Source organism: Coregonus clupeaformis, chromosome 27, assembly GCF_020615455.1.
Source record: "Coregonus clupeaformis isolate EN_2021a chromosome 27, ASM2061545v1, whole genome shotgun sequence".
Lineage (NCBI taxonomy): Eukaryota > Metazoa > Chordata > Actinopteri > Salmoniformes > Salmonidae > Coregonus > Coregonus clupeaformis.
In genome coordinates, this window is record NC_059218.1 from 33,940,902 (window position 1) to 33,968,596 (window position 27,695).

General features: G+C 43.7%; 1 protein-coding gene across 2 annotated transcripts in view; it reads left to right on the forward strand.

Moving 5' to 3' along the window:
* Positions 1-14,480: 14,480 nt before the first annotated feature.
* The window catches only part of flrt1a (fibronectin leucine rich transmembrane protein 1a), a 33,180-nt gene continuing 19,965 nt past the window's right edge, over positions 14,481-27,695 (forward strand). The window contains exon 1 of one of the 2 annotated variants that reach the window (XM_041851205.1): positions 14,481-15,093. The gene's annotated coding sequence lies outside the window, so the exon portion shown is untranslated. The remainder of the gene's footprint in view (positions 15,094-27,695) is intronic. The other variant, XM_041851203.1, reaches the window with a different exon arrangement.

The following is a 27,695-nucleotide window of genomic DNA, read 5'->3' on the forward strand; positions in this document are numbered from 1 at the left end:
TAGCTGCATCCTCATGCTTTTGAAAGACAGGGCTGCTACCTTGTGTGTGGGCTTAGCCAGGCATTCATGGGATTCAAACAGAGGTAACTGAGCCAATTGTCATTAAGTGTAACATTTTATAACGTATTTTGTTTCACTGTGATTGGCCATGTGAAAAAAAAACATTTGATTTTGGTTCAATTTATCTTTACTGCCCAGCAGGTAGAATAAGAGTTTGAGTTAATCAAGCAGGAACCAAAGGGCTTGAGAATGCTCAATCAGTAATCAAAGAGAGAAGGATTCTTCACATCACTCAAACTCCAAGGAAAATGATGACAGCCACTTAAATAAGATATAGGAACATCAGGCTGACAGGAGGGGGAGATATCATGAAGGCTCGAGGGAGAGATAAGATGAGGATGAGTTGATGTAGTATGTGAACAAAAACACAGTGGTATAACATGGTGAGGATGAGGAAACATGGATACTGCAGTAAGAAAAACCATAGAACTGGATGAGAACAACGTAAACACAACTGGTGATGTTAACAGGGGAGCTGGGGGGTGTAGAGGACGGAGGGGGAGCTGGGGGGGTGTAGAGGACGGAGGGGGAGCTGGGGGGTGTAGAGGACGGAGGGGGAGCTGGGGGTGTAGAGGACGGAGGGGGGGAGCTGGAGGGGGAGCTGGGGGTGTAGAGGACGGAGGGGGAGCTGGGGGGTGTAGAGGACGGAGGGGGAGCTGGGGGGTGTAGAGGACGGAGGGGGAGCTGGGGGGTGTAGACGACGGAGGGGGAGCTGGGGGGTGTAGAGGACGGAGGGGGAGCTGGGGGGTGTAGAGGACGGAGGGGGAGCTGGGGGGTGTAGAGGACGGAGGGGGGAGCTGGGGGGGTGTAGAGGACGGAGGGGGAGCTGGGGGGTGTAGAGGACGGAGGGGGAGCTGGGGGGTGTAGACGACGGAGGGGGGAGCTGGGGGGTGTAGACGACGGAGGGGGGAGCTGGGGGGTGTAGAGGACGGAGGGGAGCTGGGGGGTGTAGAGGACGGAGGGGGAGCTGGGGGGTGTAGAGGACGGAGGGGGAGCTGGGGGGTGTAGAGGACGGAGGGGGAGCTGGGAGGGAGAGAAAGACTAAACATGTTGGAGCTCTTATCAGTGCCGAGTTGATTGAGGGGCTGTGCAGAGTGCGTCAGATAGTGAGAGTGCAGCAGTTGCCTTGGGGATCATTGGCTTCTCCGTGTCACATACACGCCACACCTCCTCTTCACACGCACACGCACACGCACAACGCACGCACACACACACACACACGTATACTCACACACTCGCACAGACACAGGCTCCTTAGCAGGTGCAAACAGGCCCAGCACTAACCAGGTAACAAGGCCCGGAGCCTGTTAATTTCAAAACGCTATAGATCCATTTTCAGAAATGTTGGTAAATTAGCTTTTCTTGTTTAAAGAACTTATGAAAGAGATTGGTGTGTTTTTTCTCTATCTAATCATGGCATGGGGTTGTTCAAGGTATCACCCTTTCCCTCTCCCTTTCAATGACAGACGTATTTGTTTGAAATCTATCATTTGATGGTTTCATTTCAGAGAGACAAATATCATGTTTATTTGCAAAATGCTATATATCCTTGTCACTCTCAAAGAAATAAGTATTTAAGTGGTAATATGTAACTTTTTGGGCGACCTGACTAAATTCACATAGAAATGTGAGTTATACTGTAGATCTATCATTCTACTTGAAAGCAAGTCTAAGAAGCAGTAGATCTGTTCTATGTGTGCTATTTCTATGCTTCCCATTGTTTTTGTGTCTTTTACTTTTGGTTTTGTACACCAGCTTCAAACAGCTGAAACAACAATATTTTTGGTTATGGAAAATATATTTCACAGCGGTTTAGACGGTACAATGATTCTCTATACTATACTAGCTTATTTTGTCACATAAACTGAAATTAGGCAAACTATTAGAGTTTTAGCATCCAGGAAATGGCGGCGTGATTTCTGCATAATGCAACTTTAAGAGAGAGTGGGGTAAATTTAGCAATTTTTTACATTCAGCATCACTTCGTCAAGGGAAATATAATATTATTTTCTAACAAAGATCTACATAGTGTATATTTCAGGACGGTGTTTATCCCTGGAAATAATCCGCATTTTTAAAACATAGCTTGTCCAAAAACAGTGGTCTCTTGGCATGGGTATGGGGTAAGTCGAGCCGCGGAACTGGGTAAGTTAAGCCGCATACACAATTTTTTGACTTCCTTTCAATGAGAATGACAGATCTATAACTCACATTTCTATTTGAATTTGGTCGGGTCGCATAAAAAGTTACATATTGCAGCTTTAACAACTAACAAAAACGTACTTTTTAAAACACTTTTAACATAGGCCAGGCCCTGTTGTTACCTCATATCGTTGCATTACGCCTGGGAAGAAAACACTTCAATTTGCTCAACTTGCCATTGGTTCAACCATGGGCTCATCTTACCCCATGGCCATTGGCTCAACTTACCCCAAGGCAAACATTTTGACTATATTAGCCCACACAGGTACAAGGATGCACTTTCATGCTAGGTTTAGGGCCTCATATTGAAGCTTATAGAGACCCCAACTGATGTATTGATCAATCTTAAAATGAACTACTTTGGTTTAGAAACCTCACATTTTGGGCAAAATCCGTTTTTTAGACCTAACTTGTTTACCACTTTTTCCATGTGGTTTCTTTCTTCACAGACTCCATGAAATGATGACCTGTTCCTAAATATTTGCTCAAATTATAAATGTTTTGTATGGTTTCCTAGAAACAAGGGTGGCTCAACTTACCCCTTTGCAGTGGTGTAAAGTACTTAAGTAAAAATACTTTAAAGTACTATTTAAGTCATTTTTTGGGGTATCTGTACTTTCCTTTACTATTTATATTTTAGCGAACTTTTACTTTTACTTTACTACATTCCTAAAGAAAAGAATGTACTTTTTACTCCATACATTTCCCCTGACACCCAAAAGTACTCGTTACATTTTGACAGGAAACTGGTCCAAAATTGGTCTCCTGAGTGGCGCAGTGGTCTAAGGCACTGCATCGCAGTGCTAACTGTGCCACTAGAGATCCTGGTTCGAATCCAGGCTCTGTCGCAGCCGGCTGCGACCGGGAGACTCATGGGCGGCGCACAATTGGCCCAGCGTCGTCCAGGGTAGGGGAGGGAATGGCCGGCAGGGATGTAGCTCAGTTGATAGAGCATGGCGTTTGCAACGCCAGTGTTGTGGGTTCGTTTCCCACGGGGGGCCAGTATAAAAAAAATATATATATGTATTCACTAACTGTAAGTCGCTCTGGATAAGAGTGTCTGCTAAATGACTAAAATGTAAATGTAATTAATATTCAAGAGAACATCCCTGGTCATCCCTACTGCCTCTGATCTGGCAGACTCACTAAACACAAATGCTTTGTTTGTAAATTATGTCTGAGTGTTGGAGTGTGCCCCTGGCTCTCCATTTTATTTTTAATTGTGCCGTCTGGTTTGCCTAAAATAAGGAATTTGAAATGGTTTATACTTTTACTTTTACTTTTGATACTTAAGTACATTTTAGCAATTCCATTTACTTTTAATACTTCAGTATATTTAAAACCAAATACTTTTAGAGTTTTACTCAAGTAGTATTTTATTGGTTGACTTTCACTTTTACTTGAGTCATTTTCTATTAAGGTATCTTTACTTTTACTCAAGTAAGACAATTTAGTACTTTTTCCACCACTGCCCCTTTGGCTCAACTTACCCCATTCTCCCCTACTGCTAGATTTTACACAGTCAAATGTGACAAATAACTACATTTTTAAGAAAGAACTGAGAACAGTCATATTTTACACACACATGAAGGTACCCATAAGCAATAATTTCTAGTGAAAAAAGAAATGTGAAAAATGTGTGGATACAGCGTTTTGGAAATAAACTCTTCATGTACATGTAACCGGTGTAATGGCTAGCTAGTTAGCGGTGCGCACTAGTAGCGTTTCAATCGGTGACGTCACTCGCTCTGACCTTGAAGTAGTTGTTTCCCTTGCTCTGCGAGGGCCGCGGCTTTTGTAGAGCGACGGGTAACGGTGCTTCGAGGGTGACTGTTGTCGAAGTGTGCAGAGGGTCCCTGGTTCAAGCCCAGGTAGGGGCGAGGAGAGGGACGGAAGCAAGACTGTTACATTGGTGCCGTGACCCGGATCACTGGTTGCTGCGGAAAAGGAGGAGGTCAAAAGGGGGGTGAGTGTAACCGGTGTGAAATGGCTAGCTAGTTAGCGGTGCGCGCTAGTAGCGTTTCAATCGGTGACGTCACTTGCTCTGAGACCTTGAAGTAGTTGTTTCCCTTGCTCTGCAAGGGCTGTGGCTTTTGTGGAGCGACGGGTAACGGTGCTTCGAGGGTGACTGTTGTCAATGTGTGCAGAGGGTCCCTGGTTCAAGCCCAGGTAGGGGCGAGGAGAGGGACGGAAGCGAGACTGTTACATACAGATATATTACGCATCTTTCTACATTTCCATTGGCTGAATAGTTCTAGGTGCTGACATGTCTTACTGACTTTTCCTGATGTTTTATCACAACTTCACTTTGGCTCTCTGACACACTCTCTCTCTTTCCTCGCACTCTACCTTTCATTCCCCATCCCCTGTCTCTCGCTCCATCAGGCAAACTGTATCCCCTTGGAAATGATCTCTCTTCTCTCTCAGTCCCTCAATAATTAACACCAAGGTTCTATGCTTGTCTGCTCTCAGCAAACCTCAGGAGGACATGAGAGAGAGAAGGAACGAGAGAGAGAGAGAGAGAGAGAGAGGGGGGGAGACAAGGAAAGAGAGATGTAGGGATGATGTACTTTTCACTCCTACTCTAAAAGCACAGGTACATGACCAGCAACCATCAAGGCATTACTGAAACTAGTATTGTTGATAAAGTACATGCTCCATCAATAGAAACATCAGTTTAAATTCTGATCACTTTCCCTCTGAACAGAGAATACTCATTCTGTCTCCATCAGTGAGTTAGCTTGAAAAATATATACGGTCGGAATTGAATGTGTATGGGTTGGTAAAACTGCATGTTACTAGAAAGCCTGTACTGCCTGTGAATGTGACATAATTATGACATTTCTGAGGCACTTCAAGAGTCTGGGTCACAAATGGAAACAGAAATCTATACTTACTTGTATTCTATATTCAATTGGCCACAGTAACGCCAGGAACTGAAACAGAACTCGCTATGAAAAATATGGTCACAGCCACTGACAATGACCATCGCAAACATTGAAATAATGTCACTGTACTGTGTTCACAGGCGGGTGATAAACTGAGCCTGCAGTGCAAAATCGCATAGGTACTGCCTCCTAGATATCAGTCCTGAAAAAGAGCAGCATGCTCTTAGATGCCTCTTCAATGAGTTGACCTACTATCTTACTGGCACATTACAGAGCACCACACAGCTCTCCCCAGAGAGACCACCATGCCAGTGTACACTATTCCCACCACTGGGCTCCAAAGATAAACTCCCAGCAGGGAAATCAAACAAATGCATCTGCCAATGCAACAGTGTATCTGCTGTAGCAAAATATAGCATGATGAAAGGCAAGCACAATCAATCTTGAAAAAGTGGAAATCTTATTTTGTCTAGAGGCAGTTTGTTTGAAATTGTTTGTTGATCTATCGGCAAAATTAAGTTGACAGGCTAAGAGAAGTATAAGCGAGAAGGTCAAAGAGAAACAGAAGCGTGGGAGGGGGTGGAGGAGGAGGAGGAGGAGGAAGAGGAGGAGGAGGAGGAGGAGGAGGAGGAGGAGGAGGAGAGTGATGGTTTTGATGATTAGGAATTAGTAGTGCAGATATATCACTGGTATTGATCAGTGCACAGCTAGGCACTTAACAGCCCCCCCACCCCACACACACACATTCACACACCAGCACAACACCCCAAAGAGAACTGAGTCAACACTCAGATATAAATGAATATTTAAATACGGGACACTTCACACCATAAATTACACTTGCATGACACACAAAGGAAGTTGCTGACGCACAGATGCATCACACATACTATATTTCTCTCTCTCTCTCTCTCGCTCTCTCTCTCTCTCGCGCTCTCTCTCGCGCTCGCTCTCTCTCTCTCTCTCTCTCTCTCTCTCTCTCTTTATCTCTCTCTCTCTTTATTTCTCTCTCTCTTTCTCTCTCTCTTTCTCTTTTATCTCTCTCATACATACAAATATTGTGAAACCACAAAACACAGCTACAAATAGAGCTGTTGTTGAAAGAGGGCCCACTCCCAGTATATGTTTTCATTCATCGCTAATGCACATTTATATGACGGTGTGCCCTATCAGACACACCATCACCATTGCACCTCCGGCAGAGCCATTTGTAGATACCACCAGTATGCATGCTAAAAGGACAGGATAACATGAAAGAGCAAAGGGGGGGGGGGGAGCAGAGCAAACCACACAGTAACTGTGGCGTACATGAAGACAGCTCATGCATCATTGATCACACTTGCACTAATTTACACTATTCATGCAGAGGTTGATATTCACTATCATCAACCCTGGTTGTACAACTGACTAGGTATCCCCCTTTCCCTTTCCTTTCCTGCTGTCTTTACAGCGTGTCCTTTAGGAACGTCACCACAGTGTCCTAACCACGGTCATTAAAGGTCCCTGGACAGGGAGGAAGGGTGTTACAGTAATCAAGAACCCCTGGCCATCCACATAATTGCAGTACCTTTGCCAGCCAATCAGCGACTAGTGTATCTGGTGCTCTGATTGGATGCCCAGCCTCTGTAGCCCTCCACCCCCATGGTGAACACTTCCCAATCACAACCCCAGATGAGATGTAGAGTGGGATACATGAAAGAGATGGAAATAAACGGACTGACGTCATCCTTTATCTACTGTCGTCCTTTTGATGTGGTCTTTGCATGGCCACCTTGTCCACTATGGACCCTTTGTAAGAAATGAACAATGGTAACCCAGGTAGCAGAGAGGAGATAGTGAGATTATACACAGATGGTTACTACTATATAACACCAACGGGCAATATCACTATCATTATTACAGTGTCAGTGGAATAATAATGATCATTATTTGTATTTGGCTTTGAAGTTATGCTCATGTATAGTTCAAAAAGCCCATGCGGAGACTCACAGATGTAGGATCTTAATTTGACCTATACTGTCACAGCAAAATAATCCTGCAGCGACAGGATTTTACCGTTTAGTCCATAATGTTGCTTGATCGGTGGTAAGGCTATCGGCTGGCCAAAAGTAGGCTACATGAGAAGTGCAATACTGTTAATATAACCGTGTGTTAGTGTGGGTTTTCAGTGAATTTATGTAAATCACGAAGCTCATCTGCAACAAAAGAGTGATCAAATTAAGATCCTACATCTGTGCAATATGAGGTTTGCTGAGATTCAAACCTACATGAGTCCAAAGACTAGGCTGGGGCAGCAGGTAGCCTCGTGGTTAAGAGCGTTGGGCCAGTAACTGAAAGGTTGCTGGTTTGAATCCCAGAGCCAACTAGGTGAAAAATATGTTGACGTGCCCCTGATTGCTACTGTAAGTCGCTCTGGATAAGAGCGTCTGCTAAATTACAAATATGTAGGTTTGAGTTGTGAATCCTTATTAAAATGATAGGCGGGCTACGTGTGTGTGTGTGCAAAAAAGAGTGGGGAGTGTGATAGAGAGGAGGAGGGACTATCCAAGCACATACACAGTCAGACACTGTTGAAAAATATTGGGGATGGAGGTAGCCATGGCAATGGCGAGGCCCAAAGTAGAGTTAATTATGGAGAGGCCTTTATTTGTCTCTGGAGGCACCTCTCTCTCTCCCTTTACTCTGTCACTGCAATACTGACAATTGGCAAAAAGGTAAGAAATTGTTAAAATGATTGAAAGAGAGAGCTAAAAAGATATACAGACAGAGAGAGGAAGATGATGGATTGACGGCTGGGAAAGGATGTGTTGAGATGCTGCTTTTACCCTGGATATGGAAGACTGTCTCACAGCATGGACTAAGGGTCTGAATGTACTCAACAGTGTGCGCATTTACACAAGTTAAAGTATGCACTGTTACACTTTTATTTTCAGAAAATAAGAAAATCAGCTAAACCATGAAACTGTCTTTATTTACACTTAACTTTACTTAGATGATGCTCAAAACAATTATATTAGATGGTTGTTGTTTAGGCCCCATGTCCCAAAAATGTTCCTGCTATGATGTAAGATTCTCTCTCTCTCTCTCTCTCTCTCTCTGTGTCTGTCTCTCTCACTCTCTCTCCCTTGTTTACATGCCCATTGAGACTATTACCAAAATGTTCCTGCTATGATGTAAGATTTACAAGTCCTAGCCCCCTTTCTTCCATCCATCTTTTCTTCCTCCCTCTGCAGATGCTGCCACCACTCTCAGTTTAATTGCTTGCCATTGTCAATTCCACTCTTTAATTGTTCTGACATAACAGGAAGAAAAACAATTAAGTGCCATAGCCAATCTTTATCTCTGTATCTTCTTCTCTATGCTGCAAAGAGAAACAAACAAATGCAAAAAGTGAGGGAAAGAAAGAGAGGGAGGCAAATAAGAGAAAAATGCATTTATATAATCACTCAGGCTGATGTATCTGAACATCTCCCAATTGGACTACATACAGTGCATTCGGAAAGTATTCAGACCCCTTGACTTTTTCCACATTTTGTTACGTTACAGCCTTATTCTCAAATTGATTAAATTGTTTTATCCCCCCTCATCAATCTTCACACAATACCCCATAATGACAAAGCAAAAACAGGTTATTATAATTTTTTGCACATTTATTAAAAATATAAAACTGAAATATTACATGTACATAAGTATTCAGACCCTTTACTCAGTACTTTGTTGAAGCACCTTTGGCAGCGATTACAGCCTTGAGTCTTCTTGGGTATGACGCTACAAGCTTGGCACACCTGTATTTGGGGAGTTTCTCCCATTCTTCTCCGCAGATCCTCTCAAGTTCTGTCAGGTTGGATGGGGAGCGTCGCTGCACAGCTATTTTCAGGTCTCTCCAGAGATGTTCGATCGTGTTCAAGTCCGGGCTCTGGCTGGGCCACTCAAGGACATTCAGAGACTTGTCCCGAAGCCACTCCTGCATTGTCTTGGCTGTGTGCTTAGGGTCGTTGTCCTGTTGGAAGGTGAACCTTTGCCCCAGTCTGAGGTCCTGAGCATGTTTTCATCAAGGATCTCTGTACTTTGCTCCGTTCATCTTTCCCTCGATCCTGACTAGTCTCACAGTCCCTGCCGCTGGAAAACATCCCCACAGCATGATGCTGCCACCACCATGCTTAACCGTAGGGATGGTGCCAGGTTTCCTCCAGACGTGACGCTTGGCATTCAGGCCAAAGAGTTCAATCTTGGTTTCATCAGACCAGACAATCTTGTTTCTCATGGTCTGAGAGTCCTTTAGGTACCCTTTGGCAAACTCCAAGCGGGATGTCATGTGCCTTTTACTGAGGAGTGGCTTCCGTCTGGCCACTACCATAAAGGCCTGATTGGTGGAGTGCTGCAGAGATGGTTGTCCTTCTGTAAGGTTCTCCCATCTCCACAGAGGAACTCTGGAGCTCTGTCAGAGTGACCATCCTGATTGCTCAGTTTGGCCGGGCGGCCAGCTCTAGGAAGAGTCTTGGTGGTTCCAAACTTCTTCCATTTAAGAATGATGGAGGCCACTGTGTTCTTGGGGACCTTCAATGCTGCAGAAATGTTTTGGTACACTTCCCCAGATCTGTGCCTCGACACAATCCTGTCTCGGAGCTCTACAGACAATTCCTTCGACCTCATGGCTTGGTTTTTGCTCTGACATGCACTGTAAACTGTGGGACCTTATATAGACAGGTGTGTGCCTTTCCAAATCATGTCCAATCAATTGAATTTACCACAGGTGGACTCCAATCAAGTTGTAGAAACATCTCAAGGATGATCAATGGAAACAGGATGCACCTGAGCTCAATTTTGAATCTCATAGCAAAGGGTCTCATAGCAAAGGTATTTCTGTTTTTTATTTTTTATGAATGTGCAACATTTTCTAAAAACCGGTTTTCGCTTTGTCATTATGGGGTATTGTGTGTAGATTGATGAGAAAAAAAAAGTTATTTCATCCATTTTAGAATAAGGCTGTAACATAACAAAATGTGGAAAAAGTCAAGGGGTCTGAATACTTTCCCAATGCACTGTACTAGGCAAGCCTATGACATACTCTATCTACATACTAACAGTAGGTGCTTGCAGCACATATGCAGTTAATCATTCATATGCTATGGGTACATTTTACATTGGTTACATTCAGGGTTGGGGAGAAACGGATTACATGTAATTGTAGCTTGTAATCAGTTACGTTACCACCTAAAATATTGTAATCAGATTCCAGACACTCAATGATTACTTCTTGGATTACTTTTATATTCAGAAAGGATGTTTGTGAAAGAATACATTATGACACCTTTCTGTTTTCTCAATTATATTATATTCACTATGAGACCACTATGATGACACACCAAATGCGTTTGATGGATCTTTTTTGTCTTCTTCTAATGCATCTTAAGTCGAAAGTTATCCAAAAGTAACTGAAAGTAATCCGATTATGTCACTGAGTTTGGGTCAGTTCAAAAGTTACGTTACTGATTACAATTTTGGACAGGTAACTAGTAACTGTAATGGATTACATTTAGAGAGTAACCTACCCAACCCTGGTTACATTTGACTTGTAATATAGATGGGCATCCAGAGAAGCATTGTAAATTAGGTGTATCACTCTAGGTTACAACAGCCAACAACTCAAACACATTTTCAAAGCTTTATAATGGAGGAACACTTAAATGACATTCACTGATACAGTTTCCCATTGTGACTCTAATTTGTCATAAATGGTTAAAACCAAGTTCCTCATACTTTATTTGAATTTTATGTACCCACCAGAGCATTCCATCCGACTAACTCTAATTCTATGCATATTAAATCCCTAAAACTGTATGAGTGTAGTATTGAGAATGTATGTGCGTTGATCTTGTCATATGTGTTTAATCTCTAAATGTTATTATTGCATTTTAATGTTGCATAACAATGCTGTGTTGTAATTATTCATGGAATATCTGATGACGCTATATTATAGGAAATGAGTCATAGACTACAGCAGCAACAGTATGCTATGCAATATGCCCTAAGGACATTTTAGGAATGCTATCTTATCTCCAGACAAATTGCATCAAAATTGCCCTCTCTCAAGTTGAAGGCAGTCACACTGTCTGGGCTGGAGGGAAAGATTGCCTCTGCACCTCATCCAATCACACTGTGTGATAAAATAGAAAACCAGCCCATCTACCATTGGCGATGTATCAGGTAATAAAACATTGACTTAACTGTAAAAATATATATAAAATCAAAAACATTGTTCTGAGCATGCTGCTACCTGTGGGGTTCACAACACACACGTTGCTGTGCAGTCTATTATCTGCCTAAAAACGTCATCCTGTGATATTTATGCAAAAAGATAAGCATTTATGTCAATCATGTTTATGTCAATACGTTGCAGTCAATGAGAAAATATGAGTGTCACAGGGTTGAAGATTACACTGAGTATACCAAACATTAGGATCACCTTCCTAGTATTGAGTTGCAAGCAGGGAGGCAAGCAGGGAGGCAAGCAGGCAGGCAGACAGACAGGACACACAAAAGGCAGACAGACAGGGACGCAGGCAGGCAGGCAGGACATAAACCTAACCCTAACCCTAACCCTAGCCTAACCCTGACCCTGACCCTGACCCTAACCCAGCTTAATGTCCACATCCTGGCTCAACCCTAAACCCTAACCCTAGCTTCATGTCCACTTCCGGCTCAACCCTAACTCCAACCTCAACACTAAGGGTTAGGGTTAAGGTTGAGCTGAGCCAAGATGTGGAGGGTTAGGGTTAGGGTTAGTGTTGATCCAAGATGTGGAGACGAACCTAGGGTTAGGGTTATGGTTAGGGTTGAGCCGGGATGTGGATATGAAGCTAGGGTTAGGGTTAGGGTCAGGTTTAGGGTTGAGGTTAGAGTAAGGTTTGAGCAGGGATGTGGACATGAAGCTAGGGTTGGGGTTAGGGTTAGGTTTAGGGTTGAGTTTAAAGTTTGCCTGCCTGTCTCTCTGTCTGTCTGTGAGTGGGCCTATCTAGGCGAGAGATGGAGGTGGGAGCGAGGAGGGAGAGAGGAGGGAGAAAGTGCGAAATGGGAGAGAGAGAGAGAGAGAGAGAGAGAGAGAGAGAGAGAGAGAGAGAGAGAGAGAGAGAGAGAGAGAGAGAGAGAGAGAGAGAGAGAGAGAGAGAGACTTTTTGACTTTTTGTCTATGTACTGACATAAGCATCAACCATGTGACACTCATCTTTTCCCATTGACTGCAATATATTGATGTGAAGTTTCAGTTGGTTAACACAGATCTTTCCCCATTGAATGCAATGTATTGACATAACCATCATATGTTGTGAAACTTATCTTTTTACAAAAACATCACAGGATGACGTTTTCCAATGATATCATGTTGTGTTGTGAGGCTAAACCCACCCTGTGAGCCAAACAGTCTTAGGTGTTCTGAGGTCCACCCCAATCAGTGGACTGCAACAGATGTCCAACCTCTCCGTTAACCTAGAAAACACCCTGTTCCAGCTTTGACTGACCGCCATGTTAGTGAATCTATCATCCACATTCATCATCCAAAATGGCCCTGTCCTGTTCCAATACTCTCAAACTGCACTCTTCCCTTCTTAAGCTCTTCCTCTCTTTCTTGTTGTAGGCTAATTACTGATCTGACATGACTAGATGGTTGAAAGCTATGCCTACAATGTGAAGTTAGTATTTTATTATTTTGAAAGGAAAATAGGGCATTGTGGTTAGAATGAACAAGATATTATGGTGTGCATGTTTTCAATTAGTGTATTTTTTGTAATTTCCTTCTGAAAACAGCAGACGCAAACTTTACTCAAGTACACACACTTAAATAAATAATCTACACTCTAAAAATTAGGGGTTCAACAAGGGTTCTTCTAAGATCCTCAAAGTTATTTGAATAACCTTAGGGTTCTTGGCACTGAAAATGGCCCCAAAAAGGTTCTTCCAATAACCCCATAGGAGGTGGGGTTCATCGAGGGACCTCCTTAGTTGGTGGGGGTTCTTGCAGGAACCTAACTGCCCAACTGAAACATTTGGATTTGAAAGGACAGCAGGTACAGGCACTTAACTGAAAAATGTAAAGATCTCCTCAATTTAAGGTAAGGTTTGTCCCTTGTATGATCTAAATTGATATTGTTTTATGATGATACCATCTATCTTTTCATATTTGTGCAAATCTTTCTAAAACAGAAAATGGACACAATTCCACAGTTATCAATCAACAAAGAGGTAAGAATATGTAGGCTATAATAATATGTTGAAGGCTAGCTGTATTGGGGGCAGATGACTGAACTGCTCACTTTTGTGTCTGCAGGTATAGAGACAAGGAGGCATACAAAGGTATGTCAATTGGTATTGGTATGTTATGCAGATCACATTTACTATCCTCCTTCCTTAACTCTAAATGGCATATTATTATTTATTATTATTATTAACTCTTCAATGAATATTCCATAGGCCTCTACATTATGGACAAGGTATGTGTATGAAAACCATTATCAAAACAGTTTTCTTTCATTCACATTTACCACAAAAAACAAGATATGAATTCTGTTGTGTGCATGTTTTGTTAATCATCTGTATAATTACTATTTTTTGGATTCACAGACTTCACCCTCCCTACACCTCTGATGAATATAACAGGAAACCTGTTCAATCATCATGCACTGCAAAATCATTCTGGCTATGGATACGGAGAACATCAACATGCAGGAGGATATACCCATTGGACTTGGGGCTCTGCTGGGAGTTTACCTCATATTTTGATTTTTTATTCTGCTTTGCCACTAAAATCATAATAAACACTGAGAACTAAAATATTGTGTTGTTGTTGTTATTGTTATTATTGTTATGTGTATTATTATTATTAATAATAATAATAGGGGAGGGGAGGGTTGTTAAAAAATTAACCCCAAAAGTTTATTCAAAAGGTTCTTTGAGGATCCATTAAAAGGGTTCTTCCAAGAACTTAAAGGGGTTCCCCCACAGTTTCAATTTGAAGATCCCCTAAAGGATACTCCAGGAACCTTTTCTTTTTAGAGTGTAGGTCTATGTGAGAGAAAAAAAGACTAGATATGGGAATGATTAACCACATTTGACATGTATTTTCATGTTAGAGAGAGAGAGAGAGAGAGAGAGAGAGAGACATCGAGAGAGAGCGAGAGAGAGAGAGAGAGAGAGAGAGAGAGAGAGAGAGAGAGAGAGAGAGAGAGAGAGAGAGAGACATCGAGAGAGAGAGAGACATCGAGAGAGAGCGAGAGGTCACATCTCTTTTCAGGCACATAAAAAGTCCCCTCTCTCCTTTGACCACCCAATCCTCGCAACAGCAGTCAGTCTCACTTGCTTTCCTTCAGCACCCCTTCCATCCTATTCTCACGCTTTATATCCCCGAAACCCTTACCAGCTAGCGTCAGCGCCAATGGTCAGTGCATAGAGATGAAGAGGGTAAATACATCACGTTTCAGTACAATTTAGGCTATGCCTTCGAAAAATTGCGGGTCCTGAGAATTTAGAGGAAAATGAAATAGGGAGTGAAGATGGATAATGATTAATCACAAATTCTTATAACCTAACGCACAAGTTGATCAGAGCGGTCCACCTGTCTTGGCATAGCCTATTTAATTTATTTCGGTTATGATTGCACATTTACTGTAGGCTATGTCGCAGCGGGAGGATATTTGAAAAGCGCAGAGGGATGTAGGTTGCTAAGAGAGAGAGAGCTAGAGAGACTTGGCAGCACATTATTATAATGATGGTGAGTGACTGATCCACACTTGACGCTGGCGACTTAATTTGGAACTACAAGCAAGGGCGATTTTGTAGTTTCGTCTGCTTCTGGAGGGCATCGGGACGAACCTGCAAATTGCCTGAACAACGCTCTGAGAGGCGCAAGAAAGAAAGCCTTGGAGAAAAAGACGACTGTAAAGGCGGTAAGGTGAATGTTGATCGTTTTGCCAGGGGAGGATTGTTAGTAGCCTAGCTATTGCACTTATTTAATTGTGCATCAGTTTGGGTGAGGCTTGCTTGCACACAGTCTTGACAAGTCAAAGCTACGGTCTTGATAAAGTAGGCTAGGCTACTAAATGCACAAATGCAGTAAATGTGGTGAGCCACTTGGTTTCGCATTTTACCAAAACAAATCAAGCGATTTTTTCAAAACGTATGCTTGTTCCATTGACTAACTAAATAATTATACCAGAGGATCAATTGATGGAAGCATTTTCGATTTCAAATTCACGCACACCTAAATAGCCTATAGAACGTTTAAATTACATTTAATTTTGCCTATACAGGGGGTAATGGCCGCACGAACAAGTTGGGATAGTGGAGAGCGGTTACTTACCTGTGTGTGACAAATTCTGCTTGTGTGTTTATGTTTGCGCGTTTTTTTATTTATTAATGCGGCACATTAGCAGAGAAGACAGTCAACCAGGGTGCTGTAACCCTTGGTGACGATGAAGTTGGTTGTGGCACACATTTTCTGTGATACTGTTGTATCCTTTTAGGCACTCTCCCCTCTATGACAGGCCCTATGGGGGTACCAGTAAAGGTTGAAAGGCTCGACGACCTGGCACATAGCACCTTTAGAATATCCCACTTACAAGTGTTCAGGCCAGCAACAGCCCAAATATAAATATTTCAATTGCTTGACTAAACCAACTAACTGAAATATCAATGTGTAATGATGATAAATACCATTGGAATATAAGCCTTAGGGCTATCCCTTGGATTCTGCAGACTCACTTGTGGTTTAAAGATTACAGCCCATATATACACTACATTACCAAAAGTATGTGGACACCTGCTCATTGAACATCTCATTCCAAAATCATGGGCATTAAAATGGATTAGGCCCCCCCTTGCTGCTATAACATCCTCCACTCTTCTGGGAAGGCTTTCCACTAGATGTTGGAACATTGCTGCAGGGACTTGCTTCCATTCAGCCACAAGAGCATTAATGAGGTCGGGCACTGATGTTGGGCAATTAGGCCTGGCTCGCAGTCGGCGTTCCAATTCATCCCAAAGGTGTTCGATGGGGTTGAGGTCAGGGCTCTGTGCAGGCCAGTCAAGTTCTTCCACACTGTTCTCGACAAACCATTTCTGTATGGACCTTGCTTTGTGCACAGGGGCATTGTCATGCTGAAAGAGGAAAGGGCCTTCCCCAAACTGTTGCCACAAAGTTGGAACACAGAATCGTCTAGAATGTCATTGTATGCTGTAGCATTAAGATGTATCTTCACTGGAACTAAGGGGCCTAGCCCGAACCATGAAAAACAGCCCCAGACCATTATTCCTCCTCTACCAAATTTTACAGTTGGCACTATGCATTAGTCTGTTGGACTGCCAGATAGTGAAGCGTGATTCATCACTCCATAGAACGCGTTTCCACTGCTCCAGAGTCCAATGGCTGCGAGCTTTACACCACTCCAGTCGACGCTTGGCATTGCGCATGGTGATTTTAGGTTTGTGTGCGGCTGCTCAGCCATGGAAACCCATTTCATGAAGCTCCCGACAAACAGTTATTGTGCTGACGTTGCTTCCAGAGGCAGCTCTTCAGTAAGGCCATTCTACGGCCAATGTTTGTCTATGGAGATTGCATGGTGGTGTGCTTGGTTTTATACACATGTTAGCAACGAGTGTGGCTGAAATAGCCAAATCCACTAATTTGAAGGGGTGTCCACATACTTTTGTATATATAATGTATTTCAGCCTCACACCATATATCCTCTGCTCAGTGTCAGTCCCACCTAGGGTGGCAAAATTCCAGTAACTTTCCCAAAATTCCCCAGTTTTCCAGAAATCCCGGTTGAATACTTCCTGGATTAGGGATGGAATAAGCAGAAAATCCAAGATTCCGCCACCGGGAATTCTGGAAAACCTGGGAATTTTGGGAAAGTTATCGGACTTTTGCAACCCTAGTCCCACCCCTTTACTCAAAAACATGTGTTATTTCCTACAGCAACACATCTGGGAGATTGACTGACACTGGCCCCAACAGGTTTAGCTTTGGAAAACAGGGATACATACAGGCCATCGAGGAACTCATTCTTTGTGAGATTGCTTTTCCTTGACATTTTTACGTGGTGTGTGGTGAGAGCTTAGGTTGTTCTTAAGGTTTTCCATCACAACAGAGCAGCTCTAAATGCCTGTAGATGTATTAGTTGCAGTGTAATGATTTTTCTAGTCTTTTTGGGGCTGAATTCCCCCATGAGCCCCTTCTCTCTACTGGACCCCCATCAGCCTACCTTCTCCATTTCTCTCATTCTCATTTGCTCTATGTCCTTCCCTCTCTCCTCTCTCTCCCTTTACTTCTGTCTGTTCCTCCATAGATGGTCACTTGCATCATTTATGGCTGTTGGAGGATGGTAAATTCCCCAGGTATTGACAATGGCTTAAGTATAGCACCTCATCCATTGAGTGGCAGAACAGCAGGCACCATTATGAGCGATCAATCACACTCTTTCCTTCCTTCCTTCGCTAAATGGAGTATACTAGAATGGGGCTGGAGGCACGCAGGAATGAATGAATCGCTTTGGGAATGGGTCTTGATTTTTCATGCAAATGTACCTTTCTTAACTCTCCGACTCGGAATATAAATTCCTCCCATTTTAGCTCTGTTATTATGGCTGACTTTTCCTGGTGTCATTTGGGGCTATTAGAGAATCCTGGAATTTTCTATTTATACAGAGAGTGGAACCACATTTATTCTTGGACAGTTTATCCTTATTAATCAGTGAAGTCATCTGAATATGGGCACTTTAACGGAGAGAGGTTGAACACGAAGTTCCCCATGCAAACACAGTGATGCAAATGTGTGCATAATGAATGATAGCATATTATATTTAAATGTCACTGAGTCCCTCTGCATACATGAACATAACTGACACTTTAATCAGCATCTGCATTTACCAGTACTATGATATGCTAATTACATTACTACTCAATGTTCAGTATTGTTAGTGTGGGACCGCTATTGGATGAACTTCATTGTGATACCGGATGCTGTTGCTCTGGGTATAAAGATCAGGGGTTTCTGGGATATCTCTTCAGTTTAGGGTTTGGTGCCATAACAGGTGCCAGCTCTCTGTTCACGTGATTTCTCCTTCTATTTTATTTGTCCCCTGAAGTTGTGTAGCTTGCTCTAATTAAACCTTGAGACATATCTGAAGTCGCAGTGTCCATGGATAATAATTCCTTACCACGTACTTACATTAGCATTAGCAGTAATAGGCAGTTGCAACTTTCTGTCAAACTATTCTCCCCCCTTTCTCTCTCTTCCTCTCATAATCTCTTCCCTATTTTTCTCTGTTGTGAATGTTCTCTGTCTGTCTGTCTGTCTGTCTGTCTGTCTGTCTGTCTGTCTGTCTCCCTCTCCCTCTCCCTCCCTCTCTCTCTCTCTCTCTCTCTCTCTCTCTCTCTCTCTCTACTATCTGCCTCTGAGTAGCCATGTTGCTGATGTCATCAGGAAGGTGAAAAATGAGAGGAAAGAGAGAACGAGAGATTTAGGGTTTGTGTCTTCACATTGACACCCCTCCCTCTATCCCTCTCTTCTCTTCTCCTCCATCCTCAATCCTCTTCTCTCACTCAGTGACAGCTGGCAGCCAGTAGGGCACAGTGGACATGCCAGCACAAGTACAGACATTTGCCAACTCCCAGAGACATACACATAGAACATAACTAATTCATACACAGCTCTCTATCGCTCACTCACTCTCCTTTTTCTCACACACTCAAACTGTACACACTTAATGGAGCATACATATATGTATTACGTACATGCGGTCATGTATGCAGTCAGAGTTCACAATAAATACACTGCACCCTATTGAGCAACTGTATTATAGTAACTGGATTCAGTACTCTAATTATTGATAAAGTGCACTCAGTATATTAAGACCACACTGGCTGAGCCGAGTGTCTCCTTCCTATAAAGCCCCGACATTAGAGAGTACAGTCGATTTGAATCCCTGCTCTCCTGGTCTAGCCCTTTAGAGCATTGACCCCATTAATTCAACAACTTACACAAGGAACACATGCTCAGATCACTTTAGAATGGTACAGACCATTCTGTACAGCATGTAGTATCTCAGGTCCTTTAAGTCGAACAGTAAAGCTCCTTTTAGGTTATTCCTTAGATATAGTTAATTGGTCCAGGAAAGTCACATGAGACTTTTGAAGAATGCACAATTACTGTTGATTAAGGGTAGGATTAAAAACAGAACCTGCTGTTGGTTGTTTATTTTTAATTGGTGTGTCACACTTACAGTTCTTCAGATCGCTGCGCTGGTTTTAAGAAGACTTTCGGAAGATATATAGTGTTGCTAATGAAAATGAGTGGGGTTTTGTTTTCTGTGCATTACAATGACCAAACCATCACTACTGCTGCGGAGGTGAGAATATATTTCCATAATTAGCCTAAATGCATATCAGCGGTGCATGTTGGCCTGAAGTGGAAATTCTGCATTTTACTCTGAAACCCTCAAGTGTTTTGAGACTAGATAAGAAGAAATACTGTATAATGGCATACTATTTTAGATGCTCCCGAGTGACCACAAAAAGTAAGAGGAAGACATTTAAGCAATAAGGCCCGAGGAGGTGTGGTATATGGCTAGTGCCTTGCAAAAGTATTCATCCCCCTTGGCGTTTTTCCTATTTTGTTGCATTACAACCTGTAATTTAAATGGATTTTATTTGGATTTCATGTAATGGACATACACAAAATAGTCCAAATTGGTGAAGTGAAATGAAAAAAATTACTTGTTTCAAAGAATTCTAAAAAATAAATAACGGAAAAGTGGTGCGTGCATATGTATTCACCCCCTTTGCTATGAAGCCCCTAAATAAGATCTGGTGCAACCAATTACCTTCAGAAGTCACATAATTAATTAAATAAAGTCCACCTGTGTGCAATCTAAGTGTCACATGATCTCAGTATATATACACCTATTCTGAAAGGCCCAGAGTCTGCAACACCACTAATCAAGGGGCTCTCCAAACAGGTCAGGGACAAAGTTGTGGAGAAGTACAGATCAGGGTTGGGTTATAAAAAAATATCAGAAACTTTGAACATCCCACAGAGCACCATTTAAATCCATTATTTAAAAAATGGAAAGAATATGGCACCACAACAAACCTGCCAAGAGAGGGCCGCCCACCAAAACTCACGGCCAGGCAAGGAGGGCATTAATCAGAGAGGCAACAAAGACACCAAAGATAACCCTGAAGGAGCTGCAAAGCTCCACAGCGGAGATTGGAGTATCTGTCCATAGGACCACTTTAAGCCGTACACTCCACAGAGCTGGGCTTTACGGATGAGTGGCCAGAAAAAAGCCATTGCTTAAAAAGAAAATAAGCAAACGCGTTTGGTGTTCGCCAAAAGCCATGTGGGAGACTCCCCAAACATATGGAAGAAGGTACTCTGGTCAGATTAGACTAAAATTGAGCTTTTTGGCCATCAAGGAAAACGCTATGTCTTTCGGAAACCCAACACCTCTCATCACCCCGAGAACACCATCCCCACAGTGAAGCATGGTGGTGGCAGCATCATGCTGTGGGGATGTTTTTCATCGGCAGGGACTGGGAAACTGGTCAGAATTTGAAGGAATTATGGATTGCGCTAAATACAGGGTGAATAGTTATGCACTCTCAAGTTTTCTGTTTTTTTGTCTTCTTTTTTGTTTGTTTGTTTGTTATTTTGCATCTTCAAAGTGGTAGGCATGTTGTGTAAATCAAATGAAACAAACCCCCAAAAAGTCAATTTTAATTCCAGGTTGTAAGGCAACAAAATAGGAAAAATGCCAAGGGGGGTGAATACTTTTGCAAGCCACTGTACCACGGCTAAGGGCTATTCTTAAGCACGACACAACGCGGAGTGCTAGGACACAGCCCTTAGCCGTGGTATATTGGCCATATATCACAAACCCCCGAGGTGCCTTATTGCTATTATAAAGTAAAAATACATGTTTTGTTATACCCATGGTATACGGTCTGATATACCATGGCTGTTAGCTAATCATTATTCAAGGCTCGAACCACCCAGTTTATAATTATTGATATAACACAGCAACATAATAGACCTTTACTAACCTGTTGCTCACACAAAAACCAAGAAGCAAAGCTCAATAACATGTTTTTTTCAGATTTGTAAAAGATTTGTAACAAACAGCTAGCCTACAGAATGATTTAACGACATAACAGGAAAAGAGGAACTGAACGTTCAGTTATTAGGACCAGCTGGAATCATTTCAGGCAGAATTTCCTCAAGCCCCATAATTTATCTGAAGTCATCAACACCTGGAGTAAAGTACTTCAAATCAAACTGAGCTCGCTGCCATAAAGCACACATGAATACAGTTGCAAGTTTCATTGAACAAACCCGCAGACAACTCTGGAAAAGTATTGATAAGGAATGATCTCCACAGACTGTCTGGTTCTGATAATTATATTTCATCAACTCTTCATGGCAAGATTTTAATATCACAATTCTGACAGACTGTTGATTCAGATTCCCAGAGATATGTTCAGCCCTCTTCCACAAATGGGACCTGACATTTGGGTTGGTTTGATGTTAGTGAGGGGGCTGGAGGGGCTATTTTTAACCACAGTATTAAAAACATGGATCTGATCTCTCTGGGCTTTCTGGAGGGCTGGGTTACAGACCTCTCCACCAGATTATGAAAGTACAGATGCCAGCCATTGCAAACACATGAGATTATGGCTACACAAATGTAGAGTGGCAGCAGACAAGATTATAGTACAAGATTAGGCCCATGCATGTGCCCACACATAAATGGATATGTATGCTCTCTCTCTCTCTCTCTCTCTCCTCTCTCTCTCTCTCTCTTCCTCTCTCTCTCTCTCTCTCTCTCTCTCTTTCCTCTGCTCTCTCTCTTCCTCTCCTCTCCTCCTCTCCTCTCCTCTCCTCTCCTCTCCTCTCCTCTCCTCTCCTCTCCTCTCCTCTCTCTCCTCTCCTCTCCCTCCTCTCTCTCCTCTCCTCTCCTCTCTCTCCTCTCCTCTCCTCTCCTCTCCTCTCCTCTCCTCTCCTCTCCTCTCCTCTCCTCTCCTCTCCTCTCTCTCACTCACTCACACACATTAATACAAAAAAATTGTTACAGTTGTGCCCAGAAACACACCCACGTGAGTTCCCACTTGTAAAACGCACACACACATAAACACATACACTCAATAGCTATGTGTAATCTGGGATTATTACAGTACAGAGAGGCAGTGCTTGTCCGACACTTCATATTAAAGCCACCACACAATGCAGCAGCAGATTAGAGGGAGGCAGAAATAAAAATAAAAAGTAGAGGACAGGATCAAGCTGAAGATGAACATGGAGGGATGAGAGAGGAGATACAGTGATGAAGAGAAAGAGGGAGGAGGACTTGTTGAGAGAGAGAGAGAGAGAGAGGATTTAACAGGGCTGTGTGTAAATGTGAGACAGTTTGCATGCCTTCCAGCTGCACTATCAGATGGATATCATTGTGACCGCAATTTTTATCATCAACACTAATTAATGACAGGCGAGCTGGCATGTTTGCGCTAATTTGGCTTGGCTTTCAGATGTTGTGAGTTGCTTTTCAAGGATTTTGTCCCCTGAGGCTTCCGTTACCTCTACTCCTCTGGGGAACTACAGGTTTTTGGGTTAAAAACATAGATCAAATGCTGATGTTTACAACGCTGACAGATCAACACTCAAAGGTTGTGTTCATAAAACTCTTATATTTACGATGTCTTTATTTTCTTCTTTTTTCTAAGTGGTAGATAATAGTTATGTATTCCCCTGTGCCTGGTTATAAAGTATCTGGGAAAGAAGCATGCATTCATCCAATCACAAAGTGAATTTTCCTGTACTCATAAATAAGTTGAGCAGTGTAGAATAATGGTTTCTTGGATTCCATCAGTTACCCTCTATAGCTGGTTATTTCTCAACCATTTTCCAGAGAGACCCATTCTGAGCCGCAGTTTGAGGATATGACAGTAGACTGAGTGTAGACTAGAGAGCTATTCCGAGGTAACTGAGCCCACATCCCGTCCAGCTGTTTTCCCCCTGAGACATCTGTGTGTGGATTACCTCAAATTACGCCCTTCATCTGAACCCTAAATAAATTATACCCACAATTGTGTTTTACTTGCCATATGGGGATATTTTCTCTACCAACCGACCAATCAATCATTCCTTCAATTCAACCCCTCGATCAATCATGTTTTAGTGGATGATGTGTGTTAAGCGGCAGACGAGCCGTCACAGGGAGCTTAACGTAATGAGATAAGGCAGGGGACCGCACCTAATTGGATTACATTAGTAGATCGTATTCACAACAACAAAGAAAGGCCTGAATGAAATAAGTCCCATTCAAATACGGTTTGTTGTGAAGATGAGACTGGATCAGGTGCAGGTGGATGGCCTTCCGGAAAGCAGCGCCGGGAGGCGTATGTGTGTGTGGCAAGTAGAAACAGGCCCATGTGCACACAGACCTGTCCCTCCTGCAGCTTCGACAGGTTCATTCCTCTCTCCCTCCCTCCCCTCCATCCCATCCCAAATTCTTTCCTGCCATTTAGAAATAATCTCTGTGCTTCAGGCTCTCTCGTCATCTCTATGCTTCAGGCTCTCTCGTCTCGTTTGTGAAATTAACTATGATGATCAGTTGTGCAGAAAATGTCGCAGAAGGGTTCAAATTGAGTTCTGTGGCACTGTTATGTCTCCTGGATGTTTTTTTTTGCTCTCTGTCACGTATAGCCGGAGTGAAATTTGGACCAGGCTTGGGAATGAAACGTCCCACCACTAATTATTTATTTATCAGTCTAGTGTGTTTCCATACTAGAGGTCTTCACGGAACCACATGTACCTGAGACCCGATCTGGGACCCGAGCGGATCTGGATCCATAATTCTAAATAATGTCACGGGTTTGTGTCGGATCCGATATGATTTCATCATATATTCTGCTGCTCTTGCTTTTCACGAGTGGCGCGTGTAGCTTGTTGTTGGCCAATCATGAGTCATCAAAGCGGCAATAGGCTACAGTCATAGAGCCTAGCTCCGTGTGTGGCAAAAGTTAGGAGATATCTAATCAATGGAAAATGGAATCAATATGCTGGATTTAAAAGTTAAAGGAGAAGGATAGGCTGGAACGACCAAGAGCCAACAGGTAGTCTGCTACTTAATATTCTGAATGGAGTTGTTGTTATTTGTAACTGTAGGATGAGAAAGCGCATGCACTGCAGCCTCAGTTAGCCTAGCTAGCTAATGTTAGCTATCTTAACTAGCTTCTCCCCGTTTGATGCAGTCAAGAGTTACAACGTAATAATATTTGATGATAAATAGATAGCTATGGCAGCTATTAGTCTACTATAGCGCGAGTCTCTTGCTCCCTCCTCCCAGGGTCACTCGCTCACAGTATGGCCCCTTCCCGCCTGCTAGAACTGCACTTCTCTCCCTCCTCTCGCGCTTTATCAGCTCTGGTTAATAAAGTAGCTTTAAAAATTAATTTTCTGCTGCTTCACTCACTTGGATCGGATCGGACCGTGTCTGGATCCGACCAGGTCTATACGGAAGGGGTCTAGTTGTCCTCGGGTCCGTTCGGAATGGGTCTCTCTATTTTAAAAATGTATTTATGCATAACGGGTCAGGGTTGGAAAGCCCCAGGTCCATTTCGGAACGGGTCCAATACCCACTGGGCACACACTGGTTGAATCAACGTTGTTTCCACGTCGTTTCAATTAAATTACGTTGAACCAACGTGGAATAGACGTGGGATTGACATCTGTGCCCATTGGGTAGTAGTTTGGATGCTGCATTTCTGTTAATACTCTAATACAAAGGTTCCAGTGTGTAGTCAGGTTCAGGTGAATACTATTGTCACACTGAGAGATGCATTGGTAAAAACCAAAGTGGATCACCAGAATACCTATGAGAGCGTATTGTACAGGCCTGTCACTGTGCAGCTCATCTTGCTGAGGTGGGAGGAGGTGGTGTCACTATAGCGAGCGTCTTTTCTCAATTTTACAGAAATAATACAGAGTGCCACCAGAATTCTTGATATACAATTTTCCAAAGTGTCAGACAGCTTACAGGCTTCAGTGGAGGACTCATAGGCAGCCATATGAGTGTGAATTTGTTCCAGCGTACATGCTGTCTGAAAAAAATAAAATAAGGGAATCTTCGAGAAACATACGAAGTTGTCTCAACGTTGAAGTGAAGTTATTGCCTTTGTGGCGGTGTTATTAAGGGAGTGGGTTTATGACTAGCAGCTTTTCAAGAGCTAAAGGAAGAGCTGCGCTCACTTTCAATTGTAAAATCTGCAATATAGGCCTAGCTAATGGAATATTGCCTTGTGGTCAGTGTGGGAAAGGACCCACAAGACGAAAGCTGACACAAAGAGAGAGAGAGAAAGTGTGTGTGTGTGTTGGGGTGGAGTGGAGTGGGGGCTTGTTGGAGTCGACCACAGAGAGAAAAGGAATTGAAAGAGAAATAGGAGAGCAAAGGGAGCGAAACAAGAGACAGATGGAGAGTGACAAAAAGTCAATCAAGTGGGCGTGTGGAGACTGAGGTTTCAGAAGCATTAGGGATGTTTTAAGGAGACTGAGGTTTCAGAAGCATTAGGGATGTTTTAAGTCAGAGAGAGAGAGAAAGAATCAGGACCTCGAGAATTAAACGGGGACTCTGCCCAATGTCCCCCTCTTCTCTCTTTACTGCCGTCTCACTCCATTTGTCTCTCTCTGCTGCCTCTTGCTATCCCTCATTATTTTTCTCCATTAGTGTGTGTATGTACAGTATGGTGGCCCAAAGCCTATGGGATGTGTCAACATGCAAACTCATTAAATCATTAGAGCCCATTTATTATTAACTCAGAAGCATACACAACTGGGGCTGCAACCTTTTAATATTCATGCAGTGTGACTGAACAGAACTGATGCTAATAGGGCGAACTGGGATGAGAGACATACACACTTGCAGAGTATCCTCCATCCACACAGCATTCTGGGGTTGGTGGGGTTGATGTGGCTGGTTAGTTCTTCAGACTGGGTGTTTGTGTGTTTGTTGTCAAAGTTAGCTGCAGGCTCTCAGAGGTTGGAAGGGAGTACAGTTTATTGGGCTGAGTGGTTAGGACAGAGTGACCCATCATTCAACCTGATGGAGGGGGGGAGGGAGGGGGGGTAAATGGAAGTCACAGACAGTGCTGCTCACTCAGCTCTCCTCCCACTCTACCTTGCTGCACCATCAATCAAAGCCGATATTTCATTTTTCACACCCTCCAAAATGTGGAATTGACCAAAAACAGTGTCTGTATTGATCAGATAACCTGGGAACACAGGTGGCAACTATGGTTTAGTGGATGACACCCTGCTGCCCTCCTGAGGGGTTGAAAGTTGTAATTTAAAGGTGTCATCCAAATATGAGTCACAGATGAGATTAGCCTGTGTTCTCTGCACGCCCTCTGTCCCTTTGCCTCTCCCCCCTCCCTTCCCCAGTGACTGCCCCTCAGTTTCTCTCCCTCTCTTTCCCTCTCCCCCCTCCCTTCCCCAGTGACTGCTCAACTTCTTTCCCTCTCCCCCCTCCCTTCCCCAGTGACTGCCCCTCAGTTTCTCTCCCTCTCCCCCCAGTGACTGCCCCTCAGCTTCTCTCCCTCTCTCCTTCCCTCCCTTCCCCAGTGACTGCCCCTCAGCTTCTCTCCCTCTCTTTCCCTCTCTCCTTCCCTCCCTTCCCCAGTGACTGCCCCTCAGCTTCTCTCCCTCTCTTTCCCTCTCTCCTTCCCTCCCTTCCCCAGTGACTGCCCCTCAGCTTCTCTCCCTCTCTTTCCCTCTCCTTCCCTCCCTTCCACAGTGACTGCCCCTCAGCTTCTCTCCCTCTCTTTCCCTCCTCCCTCCCTCCCTCCCTCCCTCCCTCCCTCCCTCCCTCCCTCCCTCCCTCCCTCCCTCCCTCCTCCCTCCCTCCCTCCCTCCCTCCCTCCCTTCCCCCAGTGACTGCCCCTCAGCTTCTCTCCCTCTCTTTCCCTCTCTCCTTCCCTCCCTTCCCCAGTGACTGCCCCTCAGCTTCTCTCCCTCTCTTTCCCTCTCTCCTTCCCTCCCTTCCCCAGTGACTGTCCCTCAGCTTCTCTCCCTCTCTTTCCCTCCCTCCCTCCCTCCCTCCCTCCCTCCCTCCTCCCTCCCTCCCTCCCTCCCTCCCTCCCTCCTCCCTCCCCTCCCTCCCTCCCTCCTCCTCCCTCCCTCCCTCCCTAGTGCCGGCCTCTCAGCTTCTCTCCCTCTCTCTCCCTCACTCCCTCCCTCCCTCCATCTCCCCCTCCCAAACTTTTCTCTGTGCATTGACCCTGTCCCCTCCCTCGCTCCACCTGTGTGTGACTGTGTGACTTCAGCATTAGAGGAGGGAAGTAGAGAGGAAGCAGAGATGTATAGAGAGGGGGAGCAGAGAGGAGGGAGAGATAGGGAGACAGAGAGGAGGGCGAGAGAGAGAGGAGGGGAGAGAGAGAGGAGGGCGAGAGAGAGAGGAGGGGAGAGAGAGAGGAGGGCGAGAGAGAGCAGTGAGGAGGTAGAGA